The sequence below is a fragment of the Mirounga angustirostris genome, unplaced genomic scaffold (assembly GCF_029215605.1).
Source record: "Mirounga angustirostris isolate CCGP_5_RB_7025 unplaced genomic scaffold, mMirAng1.0.hap1 SCAF_12, whole genome shotgun sequence".
Lineage (NCBI taxonomy): Eukaryota > Metazoa > Chordata > Mammalia > Carnivora > Phocidae > Mirounga > Mirounga angustirostris.
This window is the reverse complement of record NW_026991720.1, coordinates 88,937,483-88,949,304: the sequence shown is the minus strand read 5'-3', so window position 1 is coordinate 88,949,304 and position 11,822 is coordinate 88,937,483.

Genomic DNA, 11,822 nt, shown 5'->3' with positions numbered 1-11,822 from the left:
GTTTCTTAGGGCTCTATGATAAAAGAAGTCTTTTGTCATATAGGACTCAAACTAAGGGCCCATGACCATTTCTAGCCCCCAGGCAATTTTCATTTGACCAGAAAATATTTTTTTTAATTATTAAAATTAGTTGCTAACACATGCAGTTTGGGATATACTCATTTCTGACTGTGCTTGACAATTCAGAAGATTTGACCCCATTAGCCCATATTCCTATGGGGTAAGAACCAGCTGGATTAGGGGACCAGCTGCAGCAGAGATCTGGATGTGCTCCCCAGCGGCTCGAGGCCACAGCTGGCAGATCTCACTGAGCCACAGTCCTTATCTGGCTCCTAGAGGCACTGGATTTGCAATTCTTGGTTTAATACTCCACAACGACTAGACGAAAATGGAGTATTCCATATGAAATAATTCTGCTAGGGTTGGCAACTTTGATGCCAACTCTTAAATATATTCAAAGATTAAGGAGATTGTAAGGCAATGGACCAAATGTTTTAATCTCCTGTAATTAATATGTCTTCTCATTTTGTAATATATTTATGTGGAGTTTTAGGTATTTGCCTGTTCTAAAGGAGAAAATTTCTAAAATGTGGATCATAGGCACTCAGACCCTTCACCAGGTTATCACATTCCACAAATATTTGTTGTTGTTGACCAATGCAGCTCTGCATTGTCTGTTAAGAATTTTCTGTTTCTCAAGTGCTGGTTCTTGATGGGCAAATGAAACATTTCCAGGGAACAGAAAAACAAAAGAGAAATGAGTGTGCGATGAACTCCTATCCAAATTACTCTTACCCCATCTGAACCTATACAATTATGGGAATAACAATTTCATATGGGGTGGCTAGAAACTGGGTCTAAGACTGATCTCAGAAGAAAGGTAGAGGAAGATGTCATGGGGTGGGGCTGGATTCGTGAGCATATGACTGTACAGTTACCCAAGGTCCTGTGTGTAGAAGGGCCCTGCCCTTCTATTAATGCTTTGCTGTTGCCATCTTGAAATTCTTCTTCCTCCTCTTTTTTTTTTTTTTTTTAATTCATTGTAACTCTATGGTAGTAATAAAAGACTGGAAACATCAGCAGGAACTGGTTAAATAAGCCACACAATGGAGGATACTGAGGCTGCAAAAGGAAAAAGAATATCTCAACATATTACTGGGGCGAGATCACCAGGCTGGGTTGTTCTGTGAATAATGCAAGGTGGGTCTAAAATGGGCAAATGTTTACCAGTTTATTATAAGAGTTTAACTGAGGAATAGATGGAAGAGATGCACAGGGCAAGGTATGTGGGAAGGAGCAGAGTTCAGATCTGCCATGCTCTCTGGGTTCGCCACTCTCCCTGCACCTCCATGTGTTCACCAACCCGGAAGCTCTTGAAATTCTTAATAACTTTTGACCAAGAGGCCCTGCAATTTCAATTTGCACTAAGCTCCACAAATTATGTAGATAAAACTGTCTGGAGGAGCTTTTAAGTTTATTTTATTTTATGTTATTTTATTTGATTATCGTGGGAGGTGGGAATGTTCAAGAACGTCAAGCTTAGGAATTTCATTATTGTAAAGAGAAACAGTGTCCTTTTCCTTTAATGAGATTAGAATGCATTTATTCAGGAAACTAACACCCTCTCAAAGCCAGCTGTGGGTGGGGAACAGTGAGGAGGCAAAGAAACACAGATGACGAGGAAGGCAGTATTATGGTGATGTGGAGCCAGGTGGGAATGGGTTCTAATGAATTTAGACAAACCCTATAATTTCTCCAAACCTTAGTTTCTTTATCTATAAAATGAGGATAATAGTTCTGACCTTGAGAAATTATAAGGATTAAATGAGATCGTGTTGTGTCTCTTACATTGATTGGCACTTAGTAAGCCCTCAATATATGGCAGTTATGTGAATATGGGTCTTTGCTTTCAAGAAGTCTAGATTCTAAAAGGAGAGATAGACATGTATCAGATCACTGTGGTAGAACCTGGTGTACCAGTCACCTTGGGCTGCCATAACAAAATACCATCGACTGGGTGGCTTAAACAACACAAATTTGTTTTCTCACAAGTCCAGAGAGTTCTGTAAGTTGAGGTCAGTGTACCGATATGGCCAGGTTCTGGTGAGAGCTGTCTTCCTGACTTTCAGACAGCCGCCTTTATCTGTGTCCACACATGGTTAGAGAGAGCTCTGGTCTGGCTTCCTCTTCTTATAAGGACACTAGCTAGTTCTGTTCAATCAGCACTCTACCGTTAGGACTTCATTTAATCTTAATTACCTCCCTAAAGGCCCTATCTCCAAATACAGTCACATGGATGGTTAGGGCCACCCATGTGCATCTGGGGGACACAATCCAGGCCATAACACCTGGTATAAGTACAACTAGGGCATAAATGAAAGTGTCTGACTCTACTGGTGGGGAGAGGTCAGAGAAGGCTTCATGGAGGAGGTGATTCCCGATGCATCTAAAATATTTAATCAAAAGAATATGTGTTCGCAATAACAAAGAGCATAGAGTGGTTTATAGTAAAAAACAGTAGCCTCTCCACCTCTCTCCAGCCTCAGGGGTCAGTGCTATGGAATGAATATTTATGTTCCCCCAAATCCGTATGTTGAAATCCTAATCTCCAATGTGATGGTGTCAGGAGGTGGGGCCTTTAGGGAGGTAATGAGGTCATAAGGGTGGGCTCTCGTGTTGGGATTAGTGCCCTTATAAGATGAAGAGACACAAAAGAACTCTCTCTCTCTTTCTCTCTCTTCTCACCTCCTTCCATCCCTTCCTCCCTTGCTCTTTCCCTCCCTCTCTCCACCATGAGGATACAACAAGAACATGGCCCTCTATAAACCAGGAAGAATACACTCTCTAGATACTGGACCTCCCAGTGCCTTGATCTTGCATCTCCCAGCCTCCAGAACTGTGAGAAATGAATTTCTGTTGTTTAAGCTCTCCAATGTACAAGAGTCTGTTTTAGCGGCTCAAACTGACTAAGACAGTCAACGTTTGGATGTCTAGCTTGTATTCTTTTTCCATTGGTTTCCTTTGTAACTAAAGGCAATTTACCTGTACCTCTGTTTCTTGTGTCACCAACTCTTAGCATTTTTCTATTGCTTCCGGCTTAGTAAAATATATCGGTGCCCCGTTCTTTCCTCTGGCTCTCCCTTCTCCTGCCATGGCCCTCCTTCTGTCAACTATCCTTTTACATTATCATGATTACCAATTTGCATTCTGTTCTGCTACCACAGTCAAGTCTTCCTTGCAAGCCAGAAAAGCAGTTTTTGTGTGAGTCGGCCCGTGCAAATGCTGGCCCAACTTATGTGCCTGAAATACTTTCAGTTCTGTACTGGGCCAAATGACATAAACTCAGGATCAGCAGGAGGATTTCTTTTCCTCAAAGTCAAATGGATTTTCTTTTCTTACAATTTAAAAATTTCTTAAAACCATTATGCATTTGAGTTTGCTGTATATTTAGGTATCTTTTTCTTGTGGAGTTTTATTTTTAAGTTTCTAAATGCCCTCCCCCCAGCCCCCTTAAAGCACTCACTTTGGCTGATCCTTTCCATTATACCATCTATCCCATCATACCATCTGTCTTGTCAGTCCACGCTGCTGTAATAGCACACCATAGGCGGGGTGGCTTAAACAACAGAAACGTATTTCCCACAGTGCTGGAGGCTGGAAGTCCAACATCAGGGTGCCAGTATGGCTGGGTTCTGGTGAGGACCCTCTCCTGGGTTGCAGACTGTCCTTGTTGTGTCCTCACATGATGGAGAGCAGAGAGGAGGAAGCAAGCTCTCGTGACTCTCATAAGGGCACCAACCCTATTCATGAGGGCTTCACCGTCACAACCTTATCTAATCTTAATTACCTCCTACAGGCTCCAACTCCTAATACCATCACATTGGGGAATGGGGTTTCAACACATGAATTTCCAGGGGGACACAAAAATTCAGTGCATCTACCACCTTTTTCATCAAGATCACCTTTTTAATAGAGACCACCCTCCCAAAGAGCTCCCTCTGTTCCAGAGGGCTCCATCCTTCTGCTCCTTTAAGAATGGGTTCTTTTTGGAGCGCCTGGGTGGTTCAGTCGGTTAAGCATTGACTCTTGGTTTCAACTCAGGTCATGATCTCAGGGTTGTGAGACTGAGCCCTGCGTTGGACTCTGCGCTAAGTATGGAGTCTGCTTAAGATTCTCTCTCTCCCTCTGCCCCTCCACCGCCCATGCTCACTCTCTCTCTCTCAAATAATAAATAAATAAATCTTAAAAAAAGAAAAGTAAAAAAAAATGGCTTATTTTCTAGGCCCGAATGGCAGCTACGACTCTGGAATACTGGAACTTACCTTCACCGTTGCTTTCTGTGGCATCTACTACTTCCTGAACACCATATCTTCCTCTTTCTCAGTTCCCTCCCAATTTTGCTAAAAAAGATCAAGTAATTTCCTAACAATGGTGTTAAAGTGAGATATGAAATATCTCAAAATATCTCAGTTTTGTCAGTGCATTTGATAGTTTGGTTGGGTATAGTATTCAAATGTAACTGGAATAGGGCAATTTTCAACTGGTTTTGCACAGCCTTGTCTTGATCAGAGGAAAATGCTTTCTATTCACTTCATCAAAACCCCACAAAATGTCTCAGGTGTACCCCATTAGACAGTGGATAGTCCCTTGTGCTAATAAGTGTCCCATCCCCAACTGGACACTCAGTGGGTGATCACCAGCCATTAGATGAGAAGGGCGGCGGAGCTCTTCACCAGAGACTGCAACCGGTGTGGACAGCTCAGCACCAAATCAGTTTCCAGGCAGCCGATTGATATCTGTGATGAGAGGCTTTCCCCATCCTACCAATTCCCTTCTTAAATTTGGAGTTTTCTTCATTCCTTTGTGAGGTGGTCCCTCTGCCTGTTTCTTCCCTTCTCCAGTTAATATTTTGCCTAGTCTTTGGAGTGGAAAAGCTAGCTCTGCAAGCATGTTGATCTATCTTTCTGTCCGATCCTTTGTCTAAAGGCTTTTTCCTTTTAATTTATACTCTTTGTTGCTGCTTCCAAAGTGGGTGACTCATGACTCTCTGAGTGGGACTGAGTGGTAGAAAAACAGGCCCTAGGGATTCAAATAAGTAAAGGGGGAAAGAAACACACAGGAAACATACAGATGAATACTTCAAGATATCATCTTACCACAATAGGTCAAAAAGTCTTTTCCCTTTGACATTTGAAAGCATAAGGCCATTGTTTTCCAGCAGCCACTATTACTAATGAGAAATCAGATGCTAGTCTGGCTTGTTCTTTTGTGGCTGACTTGGTTTTACTTTCTGGAAGATTTAAGATGTTCGCTTTATGTTTGGTGTAAAGTTCATAGTAATGTGTTTAGGAACAGATATTTTTAAATTCTTGAACTGAGGCTTTAATAGCTCCTTTCAACTTGTGGATTTGTGACCTCTTGGCTTTAAAAGATTTTCATTATTTCTTCGCTTAGTTTTCTCTTCTGTATGATCTCTGTTTTCTCTTGAAGTTTCATTTGTTGCATGCTGGGCTTGCTGAATTAGTCTTGTCTCATCTTTTTTTTTTTTTTTTAATTGTGGTAAAATACATGAAACATAAAATTATCTCTTGAATTTCAGTTTTTCTGTATCTCTGTGTCTTTTTGCTCTAAGGTCTGAGAGATTTTCTTAACTTTTCCATTCTTCTATTGCATTTTTTACATCAGCAACCAATAATTTCTAATGGTTCTTTCTGTTCTCCGTTTTCTCCTTATTTATAGTACCTTAACCTTGCCTTATGAATAGCTAATCGCTCTGAGGATTTTCATTGCTTTGTTTCCTGAATTATTTCTGTTTTTCCAATTATTTATCTTGGTCTCTCTTTCTTATCGCTGGTTTTCTTCCTACGCTTGGCAATCCTAACTTGTCTTTTCATATGTAAGATGGAAAGACTGAGTAGCTAGTGTAGCTTTCTTCTGCTGTGTTTATATATATATAACTTGGGTAGTTCCAACGGTTCTGCTTAAAAAAGAAATAAAACGCTGGTACATCCACATGATAAAAATTTCTCAGTCTCTGCATTTTACCTTACTTTCTCCTTCACCCCCACATAGAAGTTTAGTAATGGTTCAGAACATACTTATTAATTCAGTTCTTTTTAACATCCATTATAGGAATCCTGAAGCCAATGCAGCATCATCGTGTTTCTAGATGGCAAAGTTTAAGATTCTGGGATCTTTATGTTTTGTGGCCTACAGTTGGTAAATTATCCTTTTGCTTATCTGGGATGCCTCTCCTTAACTCCTAGGCTTTAACTTCGGTAGATCCTGCGGCATATCAAATCTCCTTCTCTGGCTCACTCCAGAGCTGGAGAGGTCCCACCAGCTCGGTAGAGGTCCCTAGGGTCATGTCCTCATTCATCAGCCCACCCCAGCACAGCTCTCAATACAGAGAATGGATCAGGTTCACCAACCCCAAACCTTTTCAGTAGAATCTTAAGACTCCTTTGTTCTCATTCAGGTTGGATCCCCAATTTTCTGGAGTTGACACCAGCCTAGGCTGGAATTCTTCATGCCTTTAGATTGCCACAGCGCCCCGCCAATACCCTCCAGAAGAGGCAAGGGCCACTCCAGGGTCTGCTGTCTCTCTAAGGTGAATGCTGAACACTGTGTTCACACTTTCCATACGGAAACCCTAATGGTGCCCTTGCAGCCAAGACTAGAGGGCTCGGCTCCACAATGTGAGACCCACATGCTTAAGTAAAGGATCAAAGGCCAGAGGAAAGTAGAGCCTGGACCCCTCAAATAGGTTCCCATCCCTTACTGTCCCCACCCCACCCATCTCTGAAATCTAAGGATTGAGCAACCCCGTTTGTCTATTTGTTTGTTTGTCTTTTACATTCCATTTGTTGCCCTGGCCTAATCCTTCATTTTTGAGTGGTAGCTTCATTCCAGGCTAATGTTTTCAGAAGAACTTGAGTCCCTAGCTTCTTTCCCCCAGTAAGCTAAAAAGAGCAAATGGCCCCTAGGGGTTATATAATGTGTATTCCCCCTTTCTTTTTGCTTACTAGAATTTACCTGAACGTGAATAAATTATGTGCAAAATCACTTACATTCATGCAATAGATGTTCAGTCCAACAAACTAAAACAAAAATTAATAGAACAAATTGAATTTAAAAAATTCTTCACTGAGCCTCCCCAGAGGGGCCCCAGGGAACCTATGTCCCCATCTGCACTCCCTCTGCTTTATCCTACCCACCCCGAATGACCCCATCTGACCCCAGCCCTTTCAATTTAAGACACAAGCATTCACTAGGGCGCCTGGGTGGCTCAGTTAATTAAGCATCTGACTCTTGATTTTGGCTCAGGTCATGATCTCAGGGTCGTAAGATTGAGCCCCCAGTTGGGCTCCACACTGGGCATGGAGCCTGCTTGAGATTCTCTCTCTCTCCCTCGTCTCCCTTGCCCTGCCCCCCCACTTGTGTGCCTTCTAAAAAAAAAAAAAAGACACAAGCATTTGCCAAATGGGTAACTGTGTTGGACAAACAGTGACTGGGGGAGAAGGCAAACCAGTGCAATAAGGAAGGGAGCATCTCTAAAGCAACTACTGATGTCCCTACATTGGCATTCAGAGGTGGCTCAGCCCTGCTCACTGTCTGAACCAAATCCATGCAAAGGAAGAGATGGATCATGACTTTATTACCATCTTTTCAAATGCAGCTGGAGCCACTTGCAACTCAGAAGAAATAGAATGTTGTACTCAGAAATGTTGCCCACCCATCTGGAGCTCCAGAGAGGTTACCCTCAAGAAATTGAACGACGGGGCACCTGGGTGGCTCAGTTGGTTAAGCGACTGCCTTCGGCTCAGGTCATGATCCTGGAGTCCCGGGATCGAGTCCCGCATCGGGCTCCCTGCTCGGCGGGGAGTCTGCTTCTCCCTCTGACCCTCCTCCCTCTCATGCTCTCTGTCTCTCATTGTCTCTCTCCCAAATAAATAAAATCTTTAAAAAAAAAAAAAAAAAAGAAATTGAACGACGGTAGTTGGCACAGAGTTCAACTGTGACATCAACACAATAGGGTACAGAATATAGAACACTGTGTATGCATTTCAAAGCCGTTTTGAAAGACGATTGCTGCCCAGCCTGCAAGACGCTAACGATGGACATTAATCAGAGCTGAAGAAATAATGTGAACATCAGGAGCTTGAAGTGTAGAAAACTGAGTCACCGGGGCCAGTTGGCAGGGTTCTTCCAAGCATTGTCCAGGGGAAAGAGACTAGCCCCCTTCTATTGGCTGGGCCGGTCCGTCATGTAGGTGGAAGCATCAGGCTATCCTAGCCTGATGCCATTAAGCATTGGCTTTATCTGAACAACTCTCTTTGTTCTGACTTCCTGCTCTTCAGGCAATCTCTGATTATTATCTGACTTCCTCTATAGTGCTGCCTACAGAAATGGATGTACTACCAGGGCTTTTAGTATTCCATTCCATATAGTGGTTTAAAAAAAATTTTTTTTCCTGATTATAAATGAACAAAATGGCATTCTGACCACTGTATTCCTTGGCTTCCCCTGTAGGTTGGCCACTGGGGGAGAAAAGACTGGTTATGTAATATGCATGTTCCTGTTCCTGTGAGGTATTTCTCATTGCCAATGAGCAAGCTGGCCTTCAGTTTTGGGGGCTTAGTGGATGTGAGTCTGTCTCTGAGGAGGTTAACATACTCAGGGAGCACTCAGGTTTCTGAGCCTGGAAGAGGGAAGGCCCTCCTGACTCTGGAATGTGGAGAGTTCCCCTTGGTAAAGAACACAACCACTGAGCCTTGTTTCCTATGTGATAAGCACATATGCTTCTAGCTACTGTGATTTTACCATTTTTAGGCAAAGATAGAACGCTTGATTCATAATGTAAGATACAGTGCTCACTGTGCATGGCCCAGTCAACACTAACATTTAGGCTCCTCGAACAAAAATGTGGCGTTGTTTCCCTCATATGCAGCCTTTTAAAAGTTCTCCACTCACTACAAAATAAACAATGCCTTAAAATTTCAACCTAATTAAAATCCCAGTGTGGATGCGTTTATTAGGCCTGCGAACGAAGAAGGGCAGGGAGGAAGGCAAATGAATGATGGCAGTCCCACACTCAGCCCCTCCTATTCCCCTCCAAGCAAGAGGCAAGATGAGATGGGCGCCAAGAGATGAGAAGAATTTCCATCCTGTTTGGATTCCGCAGAGATGCTTTTGGAGGATTCTTACCGAGAACACAGAGCGGTAGAGAAAGCACAATTGCCTATTTGCTTCTGTTGTGGATACACGTTTATAAACCCTCAGAGCCGTGTCCCAGGAATGCAGGATTTCCAGTGTGAAGCAAGCAGAGGCAGGGGCTTTTAAAATGGACCAGCAGGGATCCTGTCTAGTGATGAAGGCTGCGGTTTCCACGGCAATCGCAAGCACAACTCAGATTCACCGCACACCTTGTCTCTCTGCTCCTTTTGTTCAGAGCAAGCTACCGTCACACGGCCAAGGGCACTGTGAGCAAGGCAGAGGTGTTTCCGTGAACTGGATGCCATCAGTCTGGGCTCAGTGTACAGATCTTTTGTGCCGTAATGAATCTGCCACTTCCCGGGTGCCTGTTAGCATAACAAGGAGGGAGCTTGGAAAAAAAATACTGGTCCAAAAATGCTTGGCTCTCACCTGGGCCAGATTTTTCTAAGAAAGAGTCTGAGTGTTGAATTCTCAAATCTAGTGAGTCCCAAACTCTAGTATGCCTTGGACTCCCGAAAATCCGCAAAATGCAAATCCCAGGTCTGGCCCTTGGGGAATTTGGTTTAGTAGGTCTGAGAGTGGGCCCACGACTCAGGATTTTTAATAGGTACCCTAGCTGATTCAGATACAGATGGTCCCGAGACCACACTGAGAAGCCCTGTTTTGGATATTCGAGGACACTCTCCCCTTCGTGGAAGATCAAGATTTTAAAGAGAAGCGTTCACTCTCAGAGGATTTCCTCCATGAGGAATCTGCTTTGGATCTATTCAGGCCATGTGGCTTTTGGTCAGGTGGCAGAGTGGTTTTAGAATAGGCCTGGGCTTTAGATGGCTTGCTTTGGGGGCTTGGTTCATTATAATTCCGTTGCAGGGCTCCCTCAGAGTAGCGTCCAGCTACCCTGCTTTGTCATCTAGGGAGAAGACCAGGAACCACTCTCCTGGAGCACCTGGCGGGGGGGGGGGGGTTCCGAGAACAAGCAGGGGGAGCGGTTACTTCCAAGTTCAAGGCAAAGAGATGAGGTTGGAATCACCTTCTGCCTTTCTCATAAGGGTCAGTGTGGGCTTCAGCTTCAGAGAGGAAGTAGGTGTCCCTTTGATTTCCTATTCTTGCCAATGTGAGGCCCCCACACCTTGGAGATGTCTTGTCGCACCCTCTTCCATCAACCAGTTCTTCCAGCCTCTAGGTTTTAGATGTGCTAAGTTCGTCTCTCCCTGCCCCCTTTTTTCTTCCATTTCTGGGTTGCTCTAGATGCTTCTTTTAACCATATTCTGTTTGTTAAATAGATACAGAGTCCCCACAAGCACCTGCCTCCGATGGCCTTGGAAAAGAATTTGGCACATCCTAGAAAGCTTCCCGCAGAGCCAGCACTTAAGGTGGACGGGAGTCACACACAGTGGCTCAAGTTGAAATTCAGAACATCTTAAGTAAAACTTTGCAGGAGGCTGCTCCCCCTGCCCCAACCCCACCGTCCTCTGGTGCAGAAATAACTCCAGTGTGCATGGGCCAAAGCGCCGCAGGTGGTACTTAAGATTTTATTCAAATGCAGTTTCTCTTTGAAGGAGAACAAAGTAGATCTGAATAAAAGTCCTATTTTTGGAAAGGAGAAGTAAGTGATGCACCGGGAGATGTTCGCAATGTGAAAACCCTTTCCTAAGGCCTCATCCTCGTCGACCTCATCCTCGTCGACTTCACTTTCCTTACAGCAGGTGGCTCAGGAGGGGCCCCAACCACACAGAGGAGCTGGTGACCAGAGCTGACACTCTGTGGCTTTTCCCATTTTCACAGAATGGGAAGAAAAGGACACGTTTCCAACGGGAGGAAAATTAGAAATAAAGTAACGTATAGGCAATTGTCGACCATAGCTTTTTTCTTTTTTAAGAATCCCTGTTCACTGTTGCAAGCTAGAAGCTCCCTCGCATGGACCGCAGGGCTGGCTTTATAAACGGCTCTGAGCACAGAAATGCTGGGATATTATCCTTGTCAACTGAACTACAGGGAGTTCTTTTACGAAGAAAGTGGCAGGGGAAGGAATCCGTAAAATGCAGTGGTTAAGCCTGTAGGTTTTGGAACCAGGCCGCCCGAGTGCTGATCCACACTCCCCAAGTACTCGACACGCTCCTCATCTGCGAAATGGGAACGGTGAGTGCTAGGTCACATGGTTACGGTGAGACGGAGACTGGGAGTGCACGGTGAGCCTTTAGTGGAGGGCTGGTGCTCAGTACAAGTTCGCGATGCTAAACGTGGAGAAAACGCTGCCTTTGATATCACTCCATGGACTAGCTTGGATTTATTTGGAAGATCAGGGAAACCATGTGATCACCCTTTGGACTGGAAGAGTTGCTCTCTGGCTGCCATTTTGTGTCCACAGGGTGGACCCTGGTTAGCCATCATGAATCCCTTCATCTAGCAAGAGACGGCATGCTTGGATTTTGCTCTTGCCATTCCTGTTTCCTGCGGACCAGGACCCCCCGCTTTCCTCCACACCAAGGTTCCATTATCAGAACCTCTTCAGCAGATCTTGGACCTGGCCCTCTTAATATCGAGAACTCCTTGATGCCTCCCGTCCCCTCACTTCTTCATCTCGTTCTCCCTTCCTTAGACATTGA